A 25,176-nucleotide genomic window follows, 5' to 3' on the forward strand; every position below is an offset into this window, starting at 1 on the left:
CGCTATCTTATTATCTCTGGCATGGTCGATGATTGAGAAGCCAATAGATCTATAAGCTTGACGAGGGGGTGATGTATACATTGAGGGACCCCGCAGCGAAGGGTAAATGAACCAGAGGTGAACTTTCCAGGAGTTACAACCTGCTCCCAAATGGATAGAAATGATCTGAGTAGATTTCATGCTTGATCCCCAATGTTTGAGACGGTTGACAAACAATAAGTGGTCAACCACGTCGAACTCAGCCGAGAGATAAAGCAAGATCCAGTCTGCTTATCCTCCATTGTCAACAATGGCCCTGGTTTCCTCTGTTGCATCTAAAAGAGCCGATTCTGTGGAATGGTTCGGTCTAAAGCCGTGTTGAGCTGGGTCAAGGATGCCTGTGGATTCCAGAAAAGCCATGACATTCATTTTCAAGCTTTGTTCCAGCATCTTTGGTGAGTGGAAGCATTGAAATAGGCCTATAGTTTTTTACTTCCAGGGGTTGAGTGGCACTTTTTTAAGGAGTGTAAATATCGAGGCTTTCCTCCATTCTAGGGAAAGCATCCTAAGGCCAGTATTTTGTTTATGAGTGTTGTGAGGTTTACTGATATGGTTTAACCTACCGAATGAGGAACCCACAGAGGGCAAAGGTCTGATGAAGCACCGACTTAGCATCTTGAATTAGTTTGGTCACCCATCCTCTGTAAAAGGGGTAAAGGTGGGCAGCAGTGCTGCCCTAGGTTCCTTAATGGAGGAGATGGTAACCGCTGGTAACTTCTTGCTTACTGAGGATTCAGAATTTCCAGCCAGATCAGCAAACTCTCTCAAAATGTTAGTAACTTTGGAGAGAACATTGTCTTCTATTGTGTCGCTAAGTGACTGATCTGGGGTCAAAGAATTTTTCGAACTGAACTTAAACAAACTGATGCCTGTGTCGGACCCGTGGCGGACAGGCTTTCCTTCCGTCAGCACACCGCCCGCCATCCTTACCTGGTTCACCGCCATCGTAATGAGCCCCTAAGACAGACTGTTGACTGTGTTGAAAAGCTCTTTCGATTTGTTTTTTAATGAGTTGATTTTGTCTATAAAAAAATTGCCTTTTGCAGCATTTCTCTTCCTTTTAAATGAACTCTCCACAGCTGTTCCTGACATCTACATTTCTCCCTGTGCAGTCTAAGTTCTTGAGAGTACCAAGGCGCAGATGTAAGAAATCTGTGATTAGTCTTGGTTTTTAAAGGAACTAGTTGTGTAATTGCCGTGTCGATCCAGACAGTAAAACAGGCTGCAGCAAGATCGACCTCGCATTCTTCTCAAGAGAGGGCTGAGATTTCGTCATAGTTCTTTTAATTCAGTGCTATCTATACCGCATGGGAGGCAAATCCTTCAGGCACTTAGCACCAAACCACTGGAACAAACTTCCAGTAGACCTTCGCTTGGAACCAGCAGAAACGAGGTTCCGAGCTAAGCTAAAAACTTACCTCTACGTTAGATAATTGGCCTGCCTAGCAGCCTCATTTCTCTGTCTTATGCCTTTCTCATCGTCAGTGCGGGGACACGCCGGTGCGCGTAACTCAGCACTCTATAAATGCCCCTATTATTATTATTATTATTATTATTATCTAATTTATTCCACTACCAGTAACTTGAGAATATGGATACCTCATGAGCTGGAGTTTTGGTAGATGGAATTTTTAAGTTAAAGGTTTTAGCCCTGTGATCCGTCCTGGCTAGGGGAAGTACCTTCTCGACTGGAAAATTGAGGTCATTGGTAAAAACGCCATAGAGCGTATGGCCTGCTTGGTGTGTAGGTGACTTCACCAATTATATCAGATCCCACAAAGTATCAATACATTGTTTTGATCCCTGTCCTCTAATAATTCTAAATGAAAAACAAAATCTCCCTGAATTATAAAATTTGGAATACTACAAATGATTCAATAACATCTAATGGGGTTTGAGTAAAAACTTCCCTTGGGCCAGGCGGTCGATAAACCAGGAGGACATTGAAGGTGTAAGTATTACTAATATTAAAATTAAGCGTGAGCGCCTCACAGCTCAAAGATGGGAGTGGCTTGAAAGTGGCCTTGAGGTGAGTCTGATGTACAATTGCTGTCCCACCTCTTTGCTTGTTAATCCTATCAACTCTGGTCACCTTATAGGCCTCAGGAATGGCGACAATGAAATCAGGGTCAGACGCAGCGTCTGCCCAGGTTTCGGTAAGAAAAGAGACCACTCCACACCACTGGAGTCAAGCTATCCTGGCTGAAGACGGCTGATAGCCAGAAACCAGTCCTCGGAAGCTTGTTTCCGGTCCAGGGAAGACATGGCTTGGCAGTTCGGGCTGGACTGTTCCCATGAGGCACAGCGTCAGACTGATTTGCATATGGCCATGTCTGAACTGGGGTGGTGTGGAGTGCAAAAAAACGATGCATTTAGGCCCAGATGTCTGTACTGGAGAGAATGTATGACATTGTTCTGCATTCGGTCCATCAACTGTGGTTTTTGCATTTGTCACCCCGAGTGGGATGGGTATGCTCAACGTTAGTCCCATGCACTCCACACCACTGGATTCAAGCAGGCCGGGCTGAAGACGGCTGGAATGCCAGAAACCGGTCCTCGGAAGCTTGTTTCCGGTCCAGGGAAGGCATGGCTTGGCAGTTCGGGCTGGACTGTTCCCATGAGGCACAGGGTCAGACTGATTTGCATAAGGCCATGTCTGAACTGGGGTGGTGTGGAGTGCAAAAAAACGATGGATTTAGGCCCAGATCTCTGTACTGGGGTGAATGTATGACATTGTTCTGCATTCGGTCCATCAACTGTGGTTTTTGCATTTGTCACCCCGAGTGGGATGGGTATGCTCAGACGTGAGTCCCATGCACTCCACACCACTGGAGTCAAGCTATCCTGGCTGAAGACGGCTGATAGCCAGAAACCGGTCCTAGGAAGCTTGTTTCCAGTCCAGGGAAGACATGGCTTGGCAGTTCGGGCTGGACTGTTCCCATGAGGCACAGGGTCAGACTGATTTGCATATGGCCATGTCTGAACTGGGGTGGTGTGGAGTGCAAAAAAACGATGGATTTAGGCCCAGATCTCTGTACTGGGGTGAATGTATGACATTGTTCTGCATTCTGTCCATCAACTGTGGTTTTTGCATGTGTTTTATGAGGAACTTTGTGTTTAAAAGCAGGAACAAAAGTGAATTGGTGGAGTGGGCCGAATGCACATGGAGGGCTGAAGGACTAGAGGTCCTAGCATAAGTTGCAGTCCGACCATGGACGGGCACAGATGGTCTTGCCTTTGGCATGGCGTCGGCCTGGCATCGGCCTGGCATCGGCGCAGACGCACTTCTTGGTCCCTTAAAAGGGACATGGTAAAGGGGCGTGGCAGAAGGATGAGCCAAGCAGGAACAGCGCACCAGAGTACTTTGATTAAAAAGACAGTGATGGGCAAAAAAACTGGGGTCGAGCAACCCCCTTTATGCAGCATAGGCTCCCCGGCACTGCACGACTACTGGTACCAGAAAGTAAAACTAAAATAATGGCGCATAAACAGTCAAACACATAAACTGAAAAAATTGGCCTCAAACCTTTCAATTCTGTGAATTCTTAAGGAGCCCGGCGCCTTCCAGAAATGGCTGCTTAGGGATTACAAGGAAAGGAAAGCAGTCGCCTTCAAAGGCTATCGATTCAGACACTGAGCCGGAACCTCTTTCAGTGAGGGGGGCAATGCGATAATGGCGGATTCAGTGTTGTCTACCCAGTCTGCTAATTTCCTATGATCTGCGTGGGGTAAATTCACGTCTAATGATACTGTGCCTCTTTCAGCTTCAGGTGTGGTTTTGTTATCCAGCACTGCTTGCAAGATTCTGTCAGACTGCCCCAAGCATTTCTCCAATGTGGCCTCAAGGTGGGGCAGCGCACAGAATGACAGCGCTCCTCAGCAGAGAATTACCGAACAGGCAGTTAGAACGTACATAAAATGCAATTTTTAAACCCAGTAGTTTGCCTGTTAATTAAATTGCTTTCTTGAAACAACTGCTAACTATCCCCGCTTTGTAAAATATAAAAAAAAACACCACAGTTTTCAGTCGCCCCTCTCTAAAACCTGGGACAGGAGCTACATTTCCTGAAATCTGCCAGGACAGCAGGTGAAAAACAGTGACCGTTCGGGCAAATCGGGGATGCCTGGTCACCCCAAGATGGGACTATATAGGGCCCAAGGACCGTACACTTACGGCACCTTTCTCAGGTCTCGGCGGCAAAAGCACACAGACCTTCCAGCAGCAGTTACAGTACTACAGTAGCAGATCCAGTGTGTCACTCAGGAAAAAAAAAAGGGGTGGGGCTCTGCTCCAAGAAGACTCCATCTGCCCCCCCCCCCCCCCCCACACACACACGGTGCCCTGAGCTTGGTTTTCATCCAGAGTTTCCACAGGGAATGCGGCCCAGGTCAGATATAAGAGCTGGAGAGCGTGGTAGAATTGGTGGAGTCCCCACCCCAGCCAACCGGAGCATCAGAGGGGAGGCGGAGGGCCTGAGGCCAATAATCACTCAGGTCACCCCCAGAGGCCAATACACCACATGGGAGCTGGGGACAAATGGCCACCAGCTGCGCCACATGGCAGCCTATATCGGCCCCATCTCCCACCCTCCCCACTCAAACGAGGATACAGCTGTAGCAATCCTGGACCCAGCATAGGTGGTCCTTCACACCCCGTCACAAGCCTCCTAGTCCCCATCTTCAATCGCCTATTTTGCCGCTCAATACTCCGCTGCACGGTTCCGCGGAGCATCCCCGGGCCAGAGCTCAGAATAGCAGGTCTAGTGCAGTCGCCATCTTGGCCACGCCCCCAGATGCAGAGATTTCCTTGATCTGATTTAAGTTAACTAGGCACAGCAATGCAGCAAAATTTTGCTTTTAGGTTTGGCAGTTGCCATTTCTTTTTCTATTTTTGGATGGCTGTTGGATGTTTATTTGTTGAGATGGGAAATGTCTCACATCCTTACAAACTCCACCCTTGAGTCTGTAGTCAAACCATCTGCCCATGTCCCACAGCATGAGAGTGTGTACAGTTATAACGTATATTATCAAACGCCAGCTGAATATGTGAAAGTTATGAAAGTACTGAACTGGTTTGTGTTGCTCTTACCTTCCAACTTTCTCATTTACCTTTGTCCTACTTTTTTTCTTGCTCTGTTTTCTTAAATCTCTTTTTGCTCCATTGAACTGTTCTACTCTGTTTTTGGCAACCCATCAGAAGATGTGCCAATCGGGACTGTCCAGCATTGTGCTCCTTTTGTAGCGGGGTTGGTCGTGAGATTTCGATGGTTCTGGGACGCTCGATTGACCTGGACCCCACAAGGCACTGCTGGATCTCAGGGAGGAATTGGGGGGCTCGCAATTGAAGAGGATCTTTGTACGGGTGGCCTGTCTGATAGCCAAAAGAGACATTGCCCACCGGTGGAGGCAGCCTTCATCCCCCTCGATACAACTGTGGCATAGGGGGGTTGACTGGTATTTGTAGATTAACAGAGCGAGACGATAAGAATAGATGAAGAAAAGGGGGAAAAATGCAAATGCAGAACATGTTATCGGAAAGAGTAAGGAGACCTTAAAGGAACCATGACCAAGGACAAGCAACAAAATCACCTAGAAGGAATCTTTGTGTATAATAGGGGAAACAAGACTGCTGAGACATTTAGATGAAACAAATGTGAGCATACTTACTTTGTTAAGGGAGAAACCTTCTCAAAATTAGAGGTAAGTTTAAAAGGTATCTACTACCTGTGTGGTAATTCAGCGTATTTCCAACTGCCAGACAACTGAGGAGGCAGTTGCTACGCAGCCCTAGTTTTCGGTAGCATTTTTCACATTAACGAGTTAGATTTTCCTCCTTAGTTATACATAAGGCGAAGTAGTGATGTTTTAAACAGATCTTTAGGGACATCTTTGGAGCACTTATACCGACTATAGGAGTGACATTAAATGATGTAAAGAATCAGATTAGAAAGCTGTCCACATGGGTAGATCGGGTTGTTACTAACACAGCAGCACCTATAACCGTACTCAGTAAGGAATTGCTTGCAATGAGAGCTATGATCATGTAAAATCGCCTTGCATTGGATTTTGTCCTAGCAAAGGAGGGCTTAGATTGCAGTCATTCACACTCGGGAATGCTGTGCCTAGACCCCGTGCATAGACAAGAAGCTTGATAGCAGCATTACTAACACTACAAACATAGCACATGAGCTAATTGAGCTGGGGACTCAGGAGCCTAGGAGGGATAAGATCTATATTCAGATGAACTGGGAGCAGTTTTGCTGAGATAGGAGACTGGGTTGGCTGCATAGGTGGGAGGAATTCTAAAACTGCTTTTAAACACCTCTCTTGGTTATATTTATCGACATTGCATGGGTGCTTATTTTCCTAAAATTTAACAAGAGAATTTCATCTTGGAATGGTATGGATTGTGGATATAAAAAGCTGTCAAGAAATGTTGTATGACGGACCCACGCATGCGATTATATTGGTTGCCTTAACAATGCAGTGTTTACTATGACCGTGTCTCTACCATGCATGCCTTTACCACACATGCTTTTACAACGAATTTCATTGTAAAGGCATGATTGGTAAAGGCATATGTGTGGTAAAGATTACACTGAGACCCCTGTCCTGAGTCCTAAAACCCGGTCCTCAGCCCTGCAAATGACCCGGCTCTAGCCCTAAAAACTAGCCCCCCACCGTGAGCCCTAAAACCCGGTCCCCTGTCCTAAAAACGACCTCGACCCCAGCTCCCCCATCCTGAGCCTTAAAACCAGCAGTAAAAGCTAGGCCTGGGCGGTAAATTCCGTTCCGCTCGCGGGATTTGGGTAATTTCACGTTCCGCGGAGAACGCGAAATTGGCCAAAATTCTGCGTTCTGCTGCTCTGTGAAATTTTTTGCTTGTTCGCGTTCTCAAAATGCATCTTTGCGAGATATTTCCCCCGAGCACGCAAACAGCGATTGCGAACAGTAAAAAAGCATCGCGAACAAGCAATTCGGCGTGTTCGCGGAATTTCTGCATGTTCGCGGAGATTTTCTACTATTTTGCGGAGATTTGCGTAACGCGATTATGCACATTCCGCCGACCCCTACTAAAAACTGCCTGATCCCTCCTCCCTGAGCTCTAAAACCCATTTCCCAGCCCTAAAAAATACCCTGACCCCAGGCCTAAACACACCCCAGCCACAGCCCTGAGCCCTGAACCCTAAAACCGACCCTCTGCACTAAAAACGACCCCGCTTCCAAGCCCTGAGTCCAAAAACCCAGCCCCCAGCCCTACTTACCAAGCTTTGTCTCGATTTCCAAGCTTTGTTCCTTCCATTCTCCCCTCCCTTCCACTCTGAATCTAGAGCGCTGACCGCCTTTACAATGCATATGCAGGGTAAAGGCATGTACGTGGTAAAGGCAAGCATAGTAGCGCTTGCGTGGTAATGGAATGCATAGTTCTGTCTAAGTTGTGAATGCTGTTTCCTGTCAAGAACGAGAGGAACTTGTTACGATTGAAGAAATTCAAAGCGATCCGTACAACACATTAAAGGACTTGGGAGAATCTAAGCAGTAGCAGCTGCTACCGGACCCGGGTGGTGGGGCGGGTGGGGGGAGGTGGCGGGGAGATGACGAAAGAAGGAAAAAAAACCTACGTGTAATGGCTGGGCCCCGCCTTTCCTTTGTCCTCTGTCCGACCTCTGTCATCTTCCTTCTTACTGCAGACCCGGCCGGCAGCAGGAAGCACCCGAGATCCCATGCTCCCCTGAGCCAATCACAGCGCTGCAATGCAGCATTGTGACTGTGACTGTGTGCTTCCTGCAGCAATGTTTGTGGGAATATCAGGGTAATAAACCCTAAAACCCATCCCAGCAGGCCAGAACCAGACCCAGAAGCAGACAAAACAGAGGAAACACACTGCCCTAACACAGGCCGCACACTGCCCTGTCAGACCAGCCCTAACACAGGCCAGACACTGCCCTGTCAGACCAGCCAAAACACAGGCCACACACTGCCCTGTCAGACCAGCCCTAACACAGGCCACACACTGCCCTGAAACAGGCCACACACTGCCCTGTCAGACCAGCCCTAACACAGGCCAGACACTGCCCTGTCAGACCAGCCCTAACACAGGCCACACACTGCCCTGTCAGACCAGCCCTAACACAGGCCACACACTGCCCTGTCAGACCAGCCCTAACACAGGCCACACACTGCCCTGAAACAGGCCACACACTGCCCTGTCAGACCAGCCCTAACACAGGCCAGACATTGCCCTGTCAGACCAGCCAAAACACAGGCCACACACTGCCCTGTCAGACCAGCCCTAACACAGGCCACACACTGCCCTGTCAGACCAGCCCTAACACAGGCCACACACTGCCCTGAAACAGGCCACACACTGCCCTGTCAGACCAGCCCTAACACAGGCCAGACACTGTCCTGTCAGACCAGCCCTAACACAGGCCACACACTGCCCTGTCAGACCAGCCCTAACACAGGCCACACACTGCCCTGAAACAGGCCACACACTGCCCTGTCAGACCAGCCCTAACACAGGCCACACACTGCCCTGTCAGACCAGCCCTAACACAGGCCGCACACTGCCCTGTCAGACCAGCCCTAACACAGGCCAGACACTGCCCTGTCAGACCAGCCCTAACACAGGCCACACACTGCCCTGTCAGACCAGCCCTAACACAGGCCACACACTGCCCTGAAACAGGCCACACACTGTCCTGTCAGACCAGCCCTAACACAGGCCAGACACTTCCTTGTCAGACCAGCCCTAACACAGGCCGCACACTACCCTGTCAGACCAACCCTAACAAAGGCCGCACGCTGCCCTAACACAGGCTGCACACTGCCCCGTCAGACCAGCCCTAACACAGGCCAGACACTGCCCTGTCAGACCAGCACTAACACAGGCCACACACTGCCCTGTCAGACCAGCCCTAACACAGGCCAGACACTGCCCTGTCAGACCAGCCCTAAACAGGCCGCACGCTGCCCTAACACAGGCCGCACACTGCCCCGTCAGACCAGCCCTAACACAGGCCAGACACTGCCCTGTCAGACCAGCCCTAGCACAGGCTTCACACTGCCCTGTCAGACCAGCCCCAACACAGACCACACACTGCCCTGTCAGACCAGCCCTAAACAGGCCTCACCCTGCCCTGTCAGACCAGCCCTAAACAGGGCAGACACTGCCCTCTCAGACCAGCCCTAAACAGGCCAGACACTGCCCTGTCATACCAGCCCTAACACAGGCCGCACGCTGCCCTGTCAGACCAGCCCTAACACAGGCCAGTCACTGCCCTGTCTGACCAGCCCTAACACAGGCCACACACTGCCCTGTCAGACCAGCCCTAACACAGGCCGCACACTGCCCTGTCAAACCAGCCCTTCTGGCCCCGCCTATGCCAGACCGACCGTGCCCCTGTCCAGATTAGGGGTGGGCAGAATTCGCATAATCGCGTCACGCAAATCTCCATGAAACGGTAAAAAATCTCCGCGAACAAGCAGAAATTCTGCGAACATGTGGAATTGCTTGTTCGCAATGCTTTTTTACTGTTCGCAATCGCTGTTTGCGTGCTCGGGGGAAAATATCTCGCGAACACGCATTTTGAGAATGCGAAGAAGCAAAAATTTCGCAAGCTCGTGGAATGCGGAATTTTGGGCAATTTAGCGTTCTCCGTGGAACGCGAAATTACCCAAATTCCGCAAATTCCGCGGCCGGAACAGAATTCGCCGCCCAGGCCTACTCTCCAGGAAGGTCGCGGTCTCGAAGGAGATGTTGATGGCCTTGCGGAGGTGGGGTGTGATGGTGGCGCCGGCTATGTTGAAGATGTGGTGTAGGCATAGGTCTGACGGAGAGCGGGAGTGGATGGTGTTCATGATGTTTATGGTGTCGTTGTTGTTTATGTTGGTCCAGGTGAGCAGGGGATCGATGTGGGTGGTGGCCGTGGGGTCAGAGATCTGAGTGGCTGTCGTGGCGGTCAGGTTGTTGAAGCTGTCGTGGATGTCTGCGATCTTGCGATGGAAGAAGGTGGCAAGGGAGTCGCACAGGTCTTGAATTGGTGGGATGACACAGGCATTGGACCAGGGGTTGGAGAGTTCCTTCACGATGTTGAAGAGCTCTTGCTGTTCTGCACGTTTTTGTCTCGGCGGTCCTTTAAGAAGGCCCTTTTGGTGGATCTGATGAGGTGATGGTGTCTGCGGATGGCGTTCTTGTGGGCTGCGCAGTTATCCGGCGTCTTGTTGCGGTGCCATTTCTTCTCTAATTTTCGGCAGGTTTGCTTGGAGGCCTGGAGGTCCGTGGTGAACCAGCTGGCTTTTTTGTTGGTGCGACTGTTGGGGGGCTTTCCTGAACGGGGCGAGAGTGTTTGCTCAGTCGCCGATCCACTGTCTGAGGTTGTGGGCGGCAGTGTTGGTGTCGGTAGGGTCAACGGGTGGGCATAGGGCGAGGGTGGTGTTTAGCTGGTCTTCGGTGACTTTGCTCCAGCTGCAGCGGGGGATCTGTTGAGTGCAGTGGTGCGTGATGGGTTTCCGGAAGGTGAAGTGGATGCAGCGATGGTCGGTCGAGTGGAGTTCGGTGGTGTCGCTGAAGGTGACATGGGAGCTTGCTGAGAAGATGGGCTCAAGCGTGTGGCCGGCGGAGTGAGTGGCTGTTGTGATGAGCTGTCTAAGTCCGAGGTTGGCAAGGTTGTCAATCAGAGTGGTGGATTTGGAGTCATTGTTATTCTCAAGGTGGAAGTTCAGGTCCCCGAGGAGGATGTAGTCTGTGGAGGCAAGGGCGTGCGTGCTGACGAAGTCGGCGGTGGAGTAGCTGAACTGTGGCCGGGGTGTCTGTGATGTGGGTTCCTCTGAGGATGGTGTTGGGATCAATGTGGATCTGGAAGTGCAGGTGTTCGGCGGTGCTGAGGGTGTCGTCGGTGCTGGTCGAGACTCTGAGGGTGTTCCTGTGGACGATGGCAATTCCTCCTCCTGTTCCGTTGGTGCAGTCCCTGTGGGTGATCTTGTAGCCGTCAGGGATGGCTATGGCGATGTCGGGTGCCGAGGAGGTGTTCATCCAGGTCTCCGTCAGGAAGGCGACGTCTGGGGAGGTGTAGTCGAGTAGGTCCCAGAGTTCGATGGAGTGTTTGCGGGCGGAGCGGGTGTTGAGTAGAATGCATCTGAAGTGGTTGTGTCCATTCTCGGTGGCGGCTCGGAGGCTGGTGAAGCTACAGCTCCTGCAGGAGAATGGTCCTTGGGTGTGCTATAGGGCGGCCAGGAAGCAGGTGTGGGATTGTCCGTTGTTGAGAGTGTGAAGGGTGCTGGCGTCGTAGTGGTGTTTGTTGTCGTTGTGGTGGTCGCGGGGGCACGGGTCTGGCGCTGGGCACGGTCCAGGCACGGAAGGGCACAGATGGGGCTGCCGCCACATAAAGGGAGGTGGGAGGGTTGAGCAGCTGGGAGGGGGGAGTGGGGCGACGAATGGGTGAGAAGGGGGGCGGGCCGCAGGGGACACAGCGGTAGGAAAATAGATGAAGGCAGGGGTACTGGGGTTTACAGAAGGTAAAAAAACAAGGGGGCACAGAGATATCAGAGGAGAATGAAGGAGACAAAAGTGTACAGGGTAGCAACACAATTTATACAGGCAGCAACACAAAAATTCAGCAGCGCCGGCCCATCAAGGCAGAGCGGCCTCGAACCTGCAGCAGCAGCGGTACAAAGCAGCAGAGACACACCAACCTGCTAGTGGAGCTGTGCAGCGTGGGGGAGCGACATGCCTGAAGACAGGGTCAAGGGTCGCTCTCCTTACCGCGCCGCATCCACCATATAAGAGGAGGTGGGAGGGAGGCGCAGTTGGGAGGCGGGAGTGGGGCGACAAATGGGCGATCAGGGGGGCGGGGCCGCAGGGGACGCAGCTGCTGGAAAACGGGTGAAGGCAGGGGCACTGAGGTTTACAGAAGGCAAAAACCAAGGGGCAACAGAGGTATCAGAGGAAAATGAAGGAGACAAAAGTGCACAGGGTAGCAACACAATTCACACAGGCAGCAACGCAAAAATACAGCAGCGCCGGCCCACCGAGGCAGAGGGGCCTCGAGGCTGCGGCAGCGGCGGTACAAAGCAGCAGAGATACACCGACCTACTGGTGGAGCTATGTGGCGTGGGGGAGCAACATACCTGAAGACAGGGTCAGGTGTCTCTTACCCCAATGAATCCCAAAGGTGTTGGAGAATATACGCAGACTTTATATCTTCAAGCTTAGATGTTGCAGTCTTTGCACACACAGTGGCACGTGCACGCAGAATATTTCTTTTCAAGTTTACCTTTTACAACAGGTCCCACGCGACGTACTGACACCATTGAGAGCTGGAAGCACTCCGAGATCAACACTTTATTAAAAAAACCCAAGGCGGATCCGAGGGACCACAAGAACTTCCGGCCCATCTCCCTGTTCCCGTTCCCGGCAAAGGTCCTCGAGAAGACCATCAACAGACAACTGACCCGCTACCTCGAGGAGAACAGCATCCTGGACCCATCCCAGTCTGGGTTCCCCACCAACCATAGTACCGAAACTGCCCTTATCTCCGCCAGCGATGACATCAGGGCCCTGCTGGACAACGGCAAAATTGCGGCCCTCATCCTCCTAGACCAATCAGCCGCCTTCTACACTGTCTGCCACCGCACCCTATGCACACACCTCCACAACGCAGGGATCCGAGACAAGGCTCTGGAATGGACCACCTTCTTTTTTTTTTTTTTTTTAATTTTTGAAAACCTTTATTGTGCATGAATAAAAGAACAAATACGGGCCTACAACCGTCAGGCCGGCCACGATACTTCGTTAGCACAGGTGCAAGCATTACATTCCCCAGCAGCAACAGGTAAAATGTCAACAATCAACGTGCGTTACACTGGGAAAAGTCATATCGCCGGGGAAGAGGAGAATTGAAGGTTCATTTTTTTAAGGTTTTTTATGCGTTTTCGTCATAAGATAAGTCAGTGAAGAGTAAGAACTAAGAAGATTCGAGTCCGCACTATAGCTTCACGACATGGGCAAGCGGCGTTATAGCTAAAACAACAGTAGAAGTGAACAATCAGTACAAAATGGCGGTGCAAAACAACAGCAAGTCTTCATCCAGTATTCACGCACCCCATTTAGCGCCGCCCCCTCCCTGCCAACCCCAACCCGGACCCAGAATCGAACCAGATTAAGAAAGCGCAGAGAACAGAAAAATAAGGCCCATAGAAATAAAGGAATACCAAATTACCCCCCCACCCTGCCCCATTGTGGAGGCTACGGCCTGCCCCCCCCCCCCAACAGAGTGCCTGTCGCCCTTTAAAGAACCCGAAATATAGACAAGAAAGGAAGAAGGAGGAGAATGAAGAAAGAAGAATAACAGTAACACCTATAATATAGGGAGTGAGAAAAGAATAAACTAATCCAGACTCCCAAAAAGAAGAAGGTGGGGAGGAGCCGACTCGATAACAGGTCACCCGGAGTCCCCGGCCATCCACAAACTCCCACACCATAGATATCTTCCATCGCAAAAGCGCCAGTACAGTATCAATTAACAATATCAATGCAGATGGAAGAAGTCATCGTACGATGCGTGTCCATGATATACATAAACGGTTTCAGTCCCATCCCCGTCAGCCCGCAAATCAGTAGCAGCAAAAGAAACAGCCTAGCCCTGACCCGATCGCGGATGTAACCCTAAGCATACCACCACATGAGAGCCCACCCCCGGTGCACAAAAGGACAGTATGGCCGCTTGGAAGAAGAAAACAAACCAGGAGCACAAAATGGCCGCCGACAATCATGAAAAAGTCCTTTGTCCTCCATACATAGTTCCAACAGGGCATCTGGAAGATAGAGGTTCCGCAGGGGGAGAGGCGAAGGCCACAACATAAAAGCCAACACGGGGGCCAAAAGTTGCGCAGCTGGATCCATTGACAAGCGTGATGCTTCAGGCAACAAGGAGTCAGGTTCCGAGGGAAGGGGAGACATTGTAGCAGACGCGGGGCTGGATGGCAGCCTGCTGTCGGAGTCAATAGAGTCAGAAGCAAGCACAAAGTCCCCATAATCGCAGATAAACATTGTATCTCCAGAAGTCGGCAAAGGCAGATCCACACCTCGCTGGAGGCAGACGTTGCGTTCGCGACCCACATCAGACCTCATGTTATCAAATCGCTCACCCAGTGACTGGAGGGTAGTACGCATCTCCGAGTGGAATTCACGCAGGGCGGCCAGGATGGATCCACAAGTTGGTGGAGGCTGCAACACCCTCGTAGCAGTTTCCAGAGCCGATGCTGGCAAGCCGGTGCACAACACAGGCAGGGTGAAACAGTCCGCGGGCAGGGGTGGGCGAACTCCCCCAGGCCAAAGGCGGTCAAACGAGGCCATGATTCCGGTAGTGCGGTATAGTAGCCGGGGAGGATGTGGCACAATCAGCACCGCTCCAGGACACCGATGCTACCAGGGTCGAAAGCAGTCGAGCGCCCGACCCATAGAACCGCTTCGCATCAGGCTGGGCACCGGATGAAAGAGCCGTCAGCCAGCGTTGAGTCGGGCCGCCGGGTCCCCTACGCCGCACACCTCCAACTCAGAACAGGGAATCCGCTCCCTCGGGGCTTTCACACTTGGTCAGCACAGAACAGGCGCAGCTTGCGGTGGATATCGGCATTGGCGCGGTGATGATCGCGTCTCGTGAAACAGCGCCCCATCTAAGTCCTCGGCGCTGCGCCGCTGGTACGGCCATCATCAAGCCTCCAAGAGCCAGTGACGAGCGGCATTGCAGGCGAGGGTTCGGGGCGGGGGACACTATCACGGTTATCTCCGGCATCCGGACGGGCTGAAATGTCGGGAAAGGACCGGAATAATCCGCGCACCGTCACACACGTTCCGCCACCGGAATCGATCAGGATGGATAGTAGGATGCCTTTGCGGAGCCCAAGGGCCGGTGGAGCCGGGTGACTATACGTCCGCTCCGGTCGCCATCTTGGCTCCTCCCCTCTGGACCACCTTCTTCCTCTCCGGCAGAACCCAGAACGTCCGCCTCTCACTTTCCATTCCGAAGTCACCAAGATCATCTGCCGCGTACCCCAGGGCTCATTCCTCAGCCCGATACTGCTCAACGTCTACGTGGCACCACTCGCTCACGTCGCTCGACTGCACAACCTCAACATCATCTCTTACACCGACGACACCCAGCTGATCTTCTCCCTCACCAAGGACCCCCTCACTGCCAAAACCAACCTCAATGAAGGAATAAAAGCAGTCTCCGAACGGATGAAGAACAGCCATCTGAAGCTAAACTCGGACAATACGGAGGTCCTCATCCTCGGCTCCACCTCCTCAGCCTGAGACGACTCCTGGTGGCCGACCGCACTGGGATCAGCACCGACACCCACCGACCACGCACGCAACCTGGCGTTCATCCTTGACTCAACAGTCTGCATGACCAAGCAAGTCAACGCCGTCTCATCCTCCTGCTTCAACACCCTCCGCATGCTCCGCAAAATCTACAGGTGGATCACCACCGAAATGAGAACAGTCACCCAGGCCCTTGTCAGCAGCAGGCTGGACTTCGGAAACGCCTCTATGCAGGACCCTCAGCCACACTTCTGAAATGACTCCAACTCATACAGAACACCTCAACATTCCTCACCACAGCCACATCACACCCCACCTGAGAGACCTGCACTGGCTCCCGGTCAACAAGAGGATCACCTTCAAGCCCCTCACCCACGCACACAAGGCACTCCAAACACTGGACTGGCGTACCTCAACAGACGACTCAGCTTCTACACCCCGAACCGCCAGCTCCGCTCCGCCGACCTCACCCTCACCACCGTCCCCCGCATCCGAAGAGCGACCGCCAGCAGCAGATCTTTCTCCCACCTCGCTGCCAAGACCTGGAACACCCTCCCCACCCTCCTACGGCAGACCCAAGACCTGCTGACCTTCAGGAGGCTACTCAAGACCTGGCTGTTCGAGCAGTAGCGGCATCCCCCCCCCCCCCCCCCCCACCCCCTCTCCCTCAGCGCCTTGAGACCCTCACGGGTGAGTAGTGCGCTTTAAAAAATTTCTATTGATTGATTGATTGAGTTCCCTCACAGAGCAGTGCACAGCCTTGCACGACTGAAGGCGAGCGTAAACAGGAAACTGTGCAAACTGAGCGAATGGTGAAAATTGTGAAGTTCGCAAAACTTCTCAGGTATCCCCCGCACCTACGTGCCCTCCATGCTTTTCGCACCCATCCCCAAGGGTTGCCCTCTCTGCACACTGGACCTGGCACCGCTGTTGGCACCAGCCAGCCCCATTCTTGAGCTGAGTGCCCGCCAGGACGGACTGATGAAGGGGTGACTCCGGCTGTAAATATCCACGGAAGTCTACAGATGAGTGACATGCGCGGAGGAATAATAGTTCACAGAGATGGCTAAATTATCCCATAATCTCCCTTAAACGGGCTGAAATATGGAACATGCCTCATCGCAAACCGGAGTAAAATAAACTCGGACAATTCTGCATTCCGAGGCCGCCTGGAACCAATCTCCAGCCCTGCCCTGCTCGAGCGGTTCAAGCAGCCCTGGCTCTGAGCTCCCTGTGCCATGATGCCAGGAACCCCTGGTATCACTGGGGGTCTCATCAGGTGGGGGGGTCTATCTCCCTCCCACCCCCAGACTTCAGAGATGAGCCACGAAAATCCTGATTCTTAAATTGATGCACCAGCAAGATTCGAAATGAAGTCATTTTCTGATAGAAACTTCTTCAAACGTGCAGACTTGCCCTGAAGTGCTTTTCAAGTGTATCCCTTCTGTCCCCCGGGGTCCAGCATCAAGGGGTGGAGGGGCCATGGGGGGGTGCTTGAGAGGGGAGGGGCAACTGGATTTGTTTCTAAAGTTTTATATAGCTCTAACTTGACCCTTTAGGGTATCAAAGCGCTTTACAATTGATCATGAGGAAGAAACAAGAAGATAAAACAACAACATATTCAAGAGCGGAACAGGGTGTGGTGGCTCCTAATCTGAGGCCAGAGACCCCCACAAAGCCCGAGCCGACACGTCATCAGACACGATCGAAACAGGTGAATAATAGTACTCATGGGTGTGGTCACCACGTCACTCATGGGTGTGGTCACTGCGTCACTCATGGGTGTGGTCAAAGCGTCATTCATGGGTGTGGTCACTGCGTCACTCATGGGTGTGGTCACTGCGTCAATCATGGGAGTGGTCACTGCGTCATTCATGGCTGTGGTCAAAGCGTCATTCATGGGTGTGGTCACTGTGTCATTCACGGGTGGGGTCACTGTGTCATTCATGAGTGTGGTCACTCCGCCATTCATGGGTGTGGTCACTCCGCCATTCACGGGTGTGGTCACTGCGCCATTCATAGGTGCGGTCACTGTGCTATTCACAGGTGCGGTCACAGCATCATCCATGGGTGTGGTCCCTGTCATTCATAGGTGTAGTCACTGCGTCTTTCATGGGTGTGGTCACTGCATCATTCATGGGTGTGGTCACTGCGCCATTCATGGTGTGGTCACTGCGTCATTTATAGGTGTGTTCACTGTGTCATTCTTGAGTGTGGTCACGCAGTCAGCCATGGGTGTGGTCACAGTGTCATTCCTGGGCGTCGTCACTGTGTCATTCATGGGTGTGGTCACTGCATCATTCATGGGTGCGGTCACTGCGTCATTCATGGGTGTGGTCACTGCTTCATTCATGGGCGTGGTCACTGTGTCATTCTTGAGTGTGGTCACTACGTCATTCATGGGTGTGGTCACTCAGTCACCCATGGCTGTGGTCACTGCATCATTCATGGGTGTGGTCACTATGTAATTCTTGATTGTGGTGACTGTGTCATTCATGGGCGTGGTCACTGCATCATTCATGTGTGTGGTCACTGTGTCACTCCTGGGTGTGGTCACTGGGTCATTCATGGCTGTGGCCACTGCGTCATTCATGGGTGTGGTCACTGCGTCATTCATGGGTGTGGTCACTGTGTCATTCTTGAGTGTGGTCACTCATGTACCCATGGGTGCGGTCACTGTGTCACTCCTGGGCCTGGTCACTGCGTCATTCATGGGTCTGGTCACTGTGTCACTCCTGGGTCTGGTCACTGTGTCACTCCTGGGTGTGGTCACTGCGTCATTCATGGGTGCGGTCACTGCGTCATTCATGGGTGTGGTCACTGCATCATTCATTCATGGGCGTGGTCACTGCGTCATTCATGGGTGCGGTCACTGCGTCATTTATGGGTGCGGTCACTGCGTCATTCATGGGTGTGGTCACTGCATCATTCATGTTTGCGGTCACTGCATCATTCATGGGCATGGTCACTGCGTCATTCATGGGTGTGGTTACTCAGTCACCCATAGGTGTGGTCACTGCATCATTCATGGGTGTGGTCACTATGTCAGTCTTGATTGTGGTCACTGTGTCATTCATGGACGTGGTCACTGCGTCATTCATGGGTGTGGTCACTGTGTCATTCTTGAGTGTGGTCACTGCGCCATTCCTGGGTGTGGTCACTCATTTACCCATGGGTGCGGTCAGTATGTCACTCCTGGGCATGGTCACTGCGTCATTCATGGGTGTGGTCACTGCGTCATTCATGGACGTGGTCGCTGTGTCATTCATGGGTGCGGTCACTGCGTCATTCATGGGTGCGGTCACTGCATCATTCATGGGTGTGGTCACTGCCTCATTCATGGGTGCGGTCACTGCGTCATTCATGGGCATGGTCACTGCGTCATTCATGGGTGTGGTCACTCAGTCACCCATAGGTGTGGTCACTGCATCATTCATGGGTGTGGTCACTATGTCATTCTTGATTGTGGTCACTCTGTCATTCATGGGCGTGGTCACTGCATCATTTATGGCTGTGGCCACTGCGTCATTCATGGGTGTGGTCACTGCGCCATTCATGGGTGTGTTCACTGTGTCATTCATGAGTGTGGTCACTTCGTCATTCATCGGTGTGGTCACTGGGTCATTCATGGGTGTGGTCACTGCATCATTCATGGGTGTGGTTACTGCGTCATTCATGGGTGTGGTCACTGTGTCATTCTTGAGTGTGGTCACTGTGCCATTCATGGGTGTGGCCACTCATTTACCCATAGGTGCAGTCACTGTGTCATTCCTAGGTGTGGTCACTGCGTCATTCATGGGCGTGGTCACTGCGTCATTCATGGGTGTGCACACTGTCATTCATGGATGTGGTCACTCAGTCACCCATGGGTATGGTCAGTGTGTCATTTCTTGGCGTGGTCACTGCGTCAATCATCGGTGTGGCCACTGCATTGTTCATGGGTGTGGTCACTTTGTCATTCTTGAGTGTGGTCACTGTGTCATTCATGGGCATGGTCATTGCACCATTCATGGGTGTGGTCACTGCGTCATTCATGGGTGTGGTCACTGCGTCATTCATGGGTGTGGTCACTACATCATTCATGGGTGTGGTCACTTTGTCATTCCTGGTCATGGTCACTGCGTCAATCATGGGTGTGGTCACTGCATCATTCATGGGTGTGGTCACTTTGTCATTCTTGAGTGTGATCACTGTGTCATTCCTGGGCATGGTCACTGCATCATTCATGGGTGTGGTCACTGTGTCATTCTTGGGTGTGGTCACTGCATCATTCATGGGTGTGGTCACTCATTTACCCATGGGTGCGGTCACTGTGGCATTCCTGGTCGTGGTCACTGTGTCATTCATGGGCGTGGTCACTGAGTCATTCATGGGTGTGGTCACTGCATCATTTATGGGAGAGTGGTCACTGTGTCATTCATGGGCGTGGTCACTGCATCATTCATGGGCGTGGTCACTGTGCCATTCCTGGGCGTCGTCACTGCATCATTCATGGGAGAGTGGTCACTGTGTCAATCATGGGCATGGTCACTGTGTCAATCATGGGTGTGGTCACTGCATCATTCATGGGAGAATGGTCACTGCGTCATTCATGGGCGTGGTCACTGTGTCATTCATGGGTGTGCTCACTGTCATTCATGGGTGTGGTCACTCAGTCACCCATGGGTGTGGTCACTGCGTCAATCATGGGTGTGGTCAATGCATCATTCAGGGGTGTGGTCACTGTGTCATTCTTGAGTGTGGTTACTTGGTCATTCCTGGGCGTGGTCACTGCATCATTCATGGGTGTGGTCACGGTGTCATGAATGGGCGTGGTCACTGGTTCAATCATGGGTGTGGTCACGGTGTCATAAATGGGCGAGAGAGTAGAGTTTGTGTGAACTAGCGCAAAATGTGTTTCAATCCAAAGTGCCAGTGGATTTACTACTGGAACCTGGAAGTCGCTATAAAGAAGCATAAAAATTTAAAATCTAAGGATTTTGAAGTTAAATAGTGACAACGGACGGTAAAGCTCTGCCTATTAGTTACAATTTGCAAAACAAGACTTATGTACAACTGTGTTTCTAGTGCTGAAAAGTTAGTGATGGAGAAAGATAGCGCTCCCGGCAATATTAGCTGTATTGTAAAGCACCAAGGCCTCATTACTGGAGGACGGTCACCCTGAGGACGCCCTGGACCACTGACAAGACACTTAACCGCATCGCTGCTGCAGTGATTTTTGCGCTGTGCGGCTGTTTTCAATTAACCGCGATACATGACGAGCTCAGCGCGTCATCCGCACACGTCACCCGTGGCTGATGACGAGCTAAGCTCGTCATCAGCATCGAAGGGGTTAAGAAACACTTTCACTGAGGAGCCCTATAGCGCCGAGAAGGCTTTGATGGAGATAAAGGGCAGTGACTGGGAACTGAGCTGTATCCGAAGGCATCGAGAAGTCATTAGGAAAGCACAGTGGCGGCTCCTCGAGGGAGTGCTGTGGGGCGGTTGGGCTGGGCGGGGGGAGGGGCAGGGTGGGGGTAGTAAACTCTGGTATGCGGCCAAAAAGAGTTGTGTTTATTAATCAATAAATAAAAGAAATTACATTGTGCGCTGCATTGCCGATTTGGCATTGCATCGCGTGCAATGTAATTTCTTTTATTTATTTATTCATACACACAACTCCGGCCGCATTCCGAAGTTTACTATCCCCCACCATGCCCCTCCCCCGTCCGCCCCACTGCCCCGCAGCACTCCCTCGAGGAGCAGCCCTGGGAAAGCATAAGGAAAAGAACAAGGTTTATTCGGCCCTGATCAATGCATCTTCTCTCCCAAAGCATAAATACGAAATAGTGGACTTTTTTAGATCAGTATCATCTTGATCTCCTATTTATTACGGAAACGCGGGCCGACCCCTCAGCAGGCCCAGACTTCTATATTTTTACACCTACAAACAAAGTTAGCCCAGCACACTTTAAAGGTCAAATAATAAGCAATAAACAGTTTTCAAAATTCAAATGTTTTTCAATTAAAAGTCGATGTTATGTGGTCGTATTAAATTTCATCCTTTATTTTTCATTTTTAAAACTTCTTGCAACCGCCAACGCGTTTTGTCCACAAACAGACTTCCTCAGGGCTCGCTGTATGTATTTGTTGCGCTGTATTATGAATATTGCCAACGTATTTTGACCAATTAGTTTTGAGAACAGTTAGCACCTCAAGAATATCGTATATTTCACTCCAGGTAATATTCCATGTTAAATTTGTATCAAGGTAAAGTGTAGTTCGGGCAGCACGATCGTCAACAGGAAAAGTTTGTGCTGCCCGAACAACACTTTACCTTGATACAAATTCAACATGGAATATTACCCGGAGTGAAATATACAATATTCTCGAGGTGCTAACTGTTCTCAAAACTAATTGGTCAAAATACGTTGGCAATATTCATAATACAGCGCAACAAATACATACAGTGAGCCCTGAAGAAGTCTGTTTGTGGACAAAACGCGTTGGCGGTTGCAAGAAGTTTTAAAAATGAAAAATAAAGGATGACATTTAATACGACCACATAACATCGACTCTTCATTGGAAGACATTTGCATTTTGAAAACTGTTTATTGCTTATTACTTGACCTTCAAAGTGTGCTGGGCTAACTTTGTTTGTTGTTGTTTTGGGAAAGCAGGTTGGCTGACGACTGGCTCCCCAATTATTGGAGGTATAGGGGATTGTGCCTCAAGCCCTTTTTGCACCTTTTGTATCTGACAAACAGGGATGTTAGGACTTGTGCAGGTATCTATGCATTGATCCCCAACAACCCTTGTAACTTATATTTTTACACCTGATGACTTCTCTGCATACAGATGCAACAGATTAAAGAAAATTGGGGGAACGATCTACCGGTAAAGATAGAGATGGTTCCTTCCATGGTTTGTGAGGCATTTCATTTCAACATAATGTTCTCCAATCATCAATCATTTAAGGGGACCCTCCTATACCCCCCACTGGGCCCTGGGGGAGACTTTTTATCATTTGTAGGAAACTTACTGGAACCCGCCTGAAGAACCGGGTTTTGGAACCCAGCGGCGCCAGGGGCACGCCCAATGTCTTCGGGTTCACCTGTCTTAGAATACAGAGACACAGGATACTTCTCGGTGACGTCAAAGTTCACATTTATTGGCTGCAACCAGGAACAGAAGTCTACGAAGCACGACACGGGTGGTTCGCTAGAGACTGCACAATTTTTGCATTGCGAGACATCGTCTTTTATGCCAAAAATCACATTCCTGACAAACAACAATTATTTACAAACTATCCAATCATAAGTGACATTGCAAAAGGTATCGCATAACGACAAGCCCACTTTTCAGTTGTCCAGCCCACCATCAATTACAAGTGAAAACCCAACATTCTTGCTCGGACAGACCGGACGAACCCATAATAAAAGACCACAAACCCAAACCATAAATAGGCCATAAAAGAAGGAACAGAAACAGATAAGAAGCAAGATAGAAGGGTGTGTGCATGTACCATAAACTCAGCAATGTCCTGCTCTTTGATCTCTATATTGACCAGCTGCCGAACAAGGAACTGGCTCAACAAGGTTAGCTTCGGGCAATGGAGTCAGTTCGCTCAGGTCATCTAAAAGTCAACTAAAGGTGTACGTGTCCCAAAAGATTTGCTTGGCCGTAGCCATCGGCCTATGTGAGGGCAACCACAAAATGACTGCCGTACACAAAATGGAACCCGAAGGTTCAGAACGAAATCTATGAATACATGGTGAATCCATCAATCGAACATGACGAAAACACTCGTACTTGCCGCACTCATCATTTGCGGTTCGCTGTTACCAAAATCGTCACAATATGACGACCTTTATGAAACGGGTTCAGAATTACGGAACCTCACGCCGCTGGTGAATCTAGTTTTACCATTCTTGGGGATTTTTGTTTTCATTTGGGAGCCACCAAACATAAGGATTCTATATCCCTTACCTCGGAGCTAGAGGTGTTAGGACTCTTTCAAAGAGTCAGTGGCCCTCCTCATTCGGCTGGGCACACACTGGATGGTCTTTTTACAAACAATGCGGAGATCTCGGTAAAGGAGATCCTCCCTCTGACGTGGTCTGATCACCATGCAGTACTATTCAAAATCAGTATTCTGCACCCTACTCCCTTCCACTACAGCTCAATCCCCCCAAACAGTCTGAGGCTTGGAGTGGACTAGATCAGACTCTTCTCAAACAGCATCTAAGTGTTACCCAGCCCGAAGATGTTCCAGACCCACAACGGGTCACTTCAAACTATACGGACCGGCTCCAAAACACACTTGCTAAACTAGTACCGTATAAAACAGTTTCCAAAAAGAGGAAGGCTCCCTCTGCCCCATGGTTCTCTGAGGCACTGAGTTTAAAGAAACAACGGTGTAGGAAACAAGAGAGGTGCTGGCGCCTAGATTATGACAACCAGGAGAAATCTCTCTACAAGTTGGCACTGGCAAAATATAGGTGTCTTATACTATCAGAAACAAATAACTACTTCACTAGGAAAATAGAAATCACACAAGACTCCTCCAAACAGCTGCTTCAGGTGGTTTCTAAACTGGCAGCACCAGCAGACAGCTCCCAAGCACTTTGTGATTTGTTAGCCCCCAGCTTTCAGGATAAGCTGGGGAAAATGTATTCAAACTTTGATGCCTTCGCTGTGGGCAGGAATCCGCTGGATTTAAATAGTGAGGGACGGGACAGCTCCGACTTCACGGAATTTAGGCCAGTCTCAGTGCAACAGACAACTCATCTGGTTAACACAATAAAACTGATCCCAGACCTAATAGGTACAAACCTGGCCAACATTTGCAACGCTATGTTCAGCTCAGGCACCTACCCTTCCCAATGGAAAAAGGCTTCTATTCTTCCGTTGTTCAAAAACCTAAAATGGAGCCAGGGGAGACCAACAACTATAGACCAATTGCGCGTCTCGTTGAAAAAATTATGAACACTCAGCTGGCTCAATTTATTGAGGAGAAGAAGCTGTTGGACGACACACAGTTTGGCTTTAGGAAAGGCCATAGCATAGAAACCGCACTCATCAAAGCATCTGACGAAATTAGGTTTGTGTTAGCCAAAGGAGGTGCAGCAGTACTGGTGCTATTGGATCTATCGGCAGCATTTGACACGGTTGATCACGCTACGCTGATCAATCGTGTCTCTGCCCTAGACACTGAGCACAAGGCCAAAGCCCTTCTGTCTAATCGCACCCAGTTAGTTAGCCTGGGCAATTTTGATTCCCACGTTTTTTCACTCCCATGCGGAGTTCCGCAAGGTTCCTCGCTAAGTCAGACTTTGTTCAACATTTACGTCACCGACTTAGCACAAGTAATCAAATCGTTTGAGCTGGGTCTCACGTCATATGCAGATGAACCTCAATGGGTGCTCGCCGTGCATAAAAACGGGGAGGCAGAATGGGCTAGCTTTCACGATGGCATGCTGGCCATCAATACCTGGATGTGAAGCCACTGCCTTAAATTAAACTCAGCCAAGACAAAAATAATGATCTTTGGAAATGTATCCCTGGGGTGGTCTTCGGGCCGAAGGCCAGATAAATTGGGATCACCCCCAATCCCGGTCAAACAAGCCAGAAACGTAGGTGTCATTTTTGACGATAAATGATCTTTTAAACATCTTGCTAATGCAGTGTCTCCTCATCTTTCTATGTCTTAAGGATGATAAAGAAAGTGTTGCCTTTTATCCCGGCTGGTACCAGGAGAAAGTTAATTTCCATTCTGCTCATGTCTAAAGTTGAGTAGTGCAATTGATGGAGCGGTAATTTCTTCTGGT

Source organism: Lissotriton vulgaris, chromosome 8, assembly GCF_964263255.1.
Source record: "Lissotriton vulgaris chromosome 8, aLisVul1.2, whole genome shotgun sequence".
Lineage (NCBI taxonomy): Eukaryota > Metazoa > Chordata > Amphibia > Caudata > Salamandridae > Lissotriton > Lissotriton vulgaris.